Genomic DNA, 4,409 nt, shown 5'->3' with positions numbered 1-4,409 from the left:
ATTATTACAGTTTCACATTCCTTCTTGTTTTTCTTATTCCCTTGTTGTATTGTTAATCCTCACAATAAAGGTGGAGGCAGAATCTGGCTCAGTACCTTTCACCGCTAGAGCCTCTGGTCCCCACACCCTCTCCTTGCTCCTACTAAGGTGTCTGGAGTAATCTTTTCATTCACTGCCTCAGGGTTTGTTGGCCAAACCCGATAGTACTTGAAGTTATTTCCAAAGCAGAGTACCACAATCCTTCTGAACCTCGCACAATTATTGAGTTTACGTACGCTCCTTTATGGAGACTTTAATGAAGGTCATCATGTATTTGGAAGGAAAGATTATATCATAAAAATTTAGAAATAAAAGCTTACTGCATAGTTATCCTTGTGCTTTGGTTGTGGAAATAGATTGCACATAGTAAAATTTGACATTAAGGCTATGTCCTTTACTTGCATGTCTTGCATAAAGTGAGAAAAAAAAATACACACTCCAACTAGTCAGCTAGTCATAACACCTTGGCTATTGTAAATACACTTTTATCTACTTTATTCAGAACAAGTGTGGGTAACTACAGAAACTGAGAAAAATCTCAACTGTTTTTTTGTTTTTTGTTTTTTGGTTTTCCTGAGAACTATTTTTCTCTTATATTGGGATTTTTTTCATGGCACAAAGGAAGGTGAGTTTGATTATTTTGTGACCCAAGCAAACTGTCAAGGGCTCTTTCTATAGACCATTCCCCACAGTTTGCAAAATATAAAAATATATATGTATATATACATATATATATTTTAAGATTTTATTTATTTGACTGAGAGAGACAGCAAGAGAGGGAACACAACCAGGGGGAGTGGGAGAGAGAGAGAAGCAGGCTCTCCGCTGAGCAAGGAGCCTGATGCAGGGCTCCATCCCAGGACCCTGGGATCATGACCTGAGCCTAAGACAGATGCTTAACGACTGAGCCACCCAGGTGCCCATATATATATATTTTTTTTACAGAGAGATACACTTAAATGTATGGGCATTAATATAAATGAGTACTTAATGCCGAGTAGGGGTGAATTGGTCTTTATCATTTTCACTTTGTGACTCCTTTTATGCCTCATAGTTTATTGAACAATTTGTAACATTTGGTATGATTCTCAGGATAACAAAATGAGCAGTAGGTTTAAGGAAAATGTAATTGATTTCTGTCTGTGCTAGGAATCAGAGGATAGCAGCCCTCTACCACCGTTTGAAGGAGATGACAGTCAGGGTAGAAGGGTTCATGTGGAAAATGGAGAAGAACGGTCTTCCTACAAGGTCATGTTAAATCAGGACAATTACAAAGTAAAAGCCACTAAACATCCTACTGTATTTGCTCAGTGGGCCCTCAGTTGGTATCAGAAGCCCTGAGATTATTTTTTGTGTGTACATCTCCCTGCCACTCATCTGATTTGCATCCATAGATAATCCTTTCCATCTTTATTTTTTAAGATTTTTATTTATTTATTTGAGAGAGAGAGAGATAACAAGAGAGAGCACAAGCAGGGGTGGCAGGAGAGGGAGAAGCAGGCTCCCTGCTGAGCAGGGAGCTTGATGCAGGGCTCCATCCCAGGACCCTGGGATCATGACCTGAGCTGAAGGCAGACGCTTAACTGACTGAGCCACTCAGGTGCCCCAATCCTTTCCTTCTTTAGTGAAAACTGAATATATATATATATATATATATATATATATATATATATATATATATATATATATATATATATCTTCCCTTTTAAGCTTTTGAACTAAGTTTGAAAATCTTTTTTAAAATTTCTACTTATATTTTTTTTAAAGATTTTATTTACTTATTTGAGAGAGAGAGAATGAGAGAGAGAGAGAGAGCACATGAGAGGTGGGAGGGTCAGAGGGAGAAGCAGGCTCCCTGCCGAGCAGGGAGCCCGATGCGGGACTTGATCCCGGGACTCCAGGATCATGACCTGAGCCGAAGGCAGTCGCTTAACCAACTGAGCCACCCAGGTGCCCTTCTACTTATAGTTATTTAAACAACTTTTAGGTGACCTTTGAATAATGTTTGGTTCCTTTATGATCTAGTAAGTTTCTTGCTAGGTTAGGATTCTAAGCACACTGCCTCCACTCTCAAGTTTTTGCCACCTAGACTTACTTTAAGGAATAATTTCATTTTTTTACCTATTAATTTAAATTATATGGATTATTTGTTATTATTTGACCAATTTGACCAAATCAGCAATTTCATATGGTTCGGCTAAAATTTTCAATTACTCAAGTGTCCCATATCTTTTTTTTTTCCAAGTGCCCCATATCTAATAGACAGTTAAATACTGCCCTGTGCATTCTGAGTTAATTAATCTTGGTCTTTATTGAGAGAGCCTCAAGAATCTAAACTGTGCACAAACAATGAATCATGGAACACTACATCAAAAGCTAATGATGTAATATATGGCGATTAACATAACATTAAAAAAAAAAAAAGAATCTAAACTTTGTCTAATGAGCTTGAGAGAAGTACTTCTCTCCCAGAGAGGTTAAATCACTTTAAGTGATTGAGGGGAGGAGCAGAGGGGGCTTATACACCTCACTTAATACACCTCCCTTGTTCCTGACTAGGTGTTTCAACTAGAGACAAACACATGTGTTTGAGAACCTATACAATTTCAAGCTATCCCCTGTATACCATTTTCATTTTTGTAAAAACCTATTTTACAGAGCAGGACCATAATAACAGAACACAAATTGAACGGGATGAGACTCCACTACTGGAAAGTAAGGTATCTGTGTGAACTTGATCTAGCCTAGGAAAAAGCAAAACAGAACATTAATTCTTTTTACAGAGAGCTGTAGATAAAATATTAATGGCAAAAGAGGGGTAGCAGAGAAGTATAGGCAGAACAGCTCAGTTTATGGTCCTGATAGAAAACAGTGTCTTCTGGACTGACTACAGTTCAGCTTCAGAGATAAGCTGTAGTAGTCTACACAAAAGGGAAGTAATACGGAGAAACAGAAGGTCAGACAAGAAGCCTGGAACCTTCATGCTGTTCTCCTCCTAAAATTCTTCTTGCTCCAAATGATATCAAGATCATGCTAAATTCTTAAGAAATAAATACTACAATCTCAACATTTAAAGGAAACTTCATCTTGTCTAGAATTCTGGATACAGATAGGAGCTCAGAGTGTGGAGATTTCTGCCTGAGGACTATCTGCTTGTTTTTCTATTTTTTCTCTTTTCTCTCACTGATGTTAAGGTAACTGATGAAAGAAAGGAAGAAAATAAAGAAAGAGAGAGAAAGAAAGAAAAAAGAAAGAAAAAAGAAAGAAAGAAAGAAAGAAAGAAAGAAAGAAAGAAAGAAAGAAAGAAAGAAAGAAAGAAAGAAAAACACTGTTGTAAATTTAGTCTGAGGTTTATATTGTGACAAGATAATGGGGCACCCGGCCCTAATCCTGTTGAAGAAGGAAGAGAGTGCATAGTAATCATCAAATATTTTGGGAAGTGCAGCAAGAGTCCAAATGGTTATCAGTTCAATTCTAGACCAGTTATTTAAAAAAAGGGAAAAAATGACAAAATTTTGAGGAGAAACAAAAAGTAAGGCACATCTCCATTAATCTCAAGGTGACCACTGGAAAGTGTAGAAGATATAGTTATTCTTTAAAAAGCGTTTAAAGCCAACAAGATTTATAAACTTAGAAAGATAGAAAGAATAAATATTTCTCAAAGGCTTTCTTGCTTTTTATTAAAATGAGAAAGACAAGGAAGAATTAGAAACATGACTGAATATGAAGAGAATTTCACTCACTGCAGTAAGGAAGAAACTACATTTAATATATTAGAATGGTTTATTCCTTGGACAGAAACTTCTAGAATTAATCCCTGTTAGAATATCTCCTCTGCATAACCTTAATACATTAGTTGAAATTTCTGATACCGGAACTGGAGACAAGAACAAGCACTAAAAGTACAAAACTCTCCCAAACAGTTATAAAAGAGTTAACATCTCTGTATGCTCATCTCTTTTCTTTACATTGTCTCATTGACTTAACGTACATTTTATTTACTGTTGAACAAATCTTATCTTACGAACTATATGTACACCTTTTAAGAGCAACAACTGAGCTTTATATTTCTTCCACAGTTTATTGACCATAATAGAACCTTCTTAAACTTTTCTGAAAAGCAATTTATTTTTATCTCTATAATGCTTTCTATAAATAACCAGTAGGTTACTGCTAAATAATATAATGTTGACATCAATTATAGCAGGAAGTTTACTTTATCTTATTAATAAATAGTTACAAGATTCTTAAAAATGAAGTAACAGATTGGAGTGCTCTTCAAGGGACTTGAACATTGGTATAAACATTTAGCAAGATTTTTTGGAATTCTAATGCTTTTCCAGATCATTTATCTTCATCCTAATCCATGA

Source organism: Mirounga leonina, unplaced genomic scaffold (genome assembly GCF_011800145.1).
Source record: "Mirounga leonina isolate KUSES-001 unplaced genomic scaffold, KU_Mleo_1.0 Mir_95, whole genome shotgun sequence".
Lineage (NCBI taxonomy): Eukaryota > Metazoa > Chordata > Mammalia > Carnivora > Phocidae > Mirounga > Mirounga leonina.
This window is presented reverse-complemented; position numbering follows the sequence as displayed.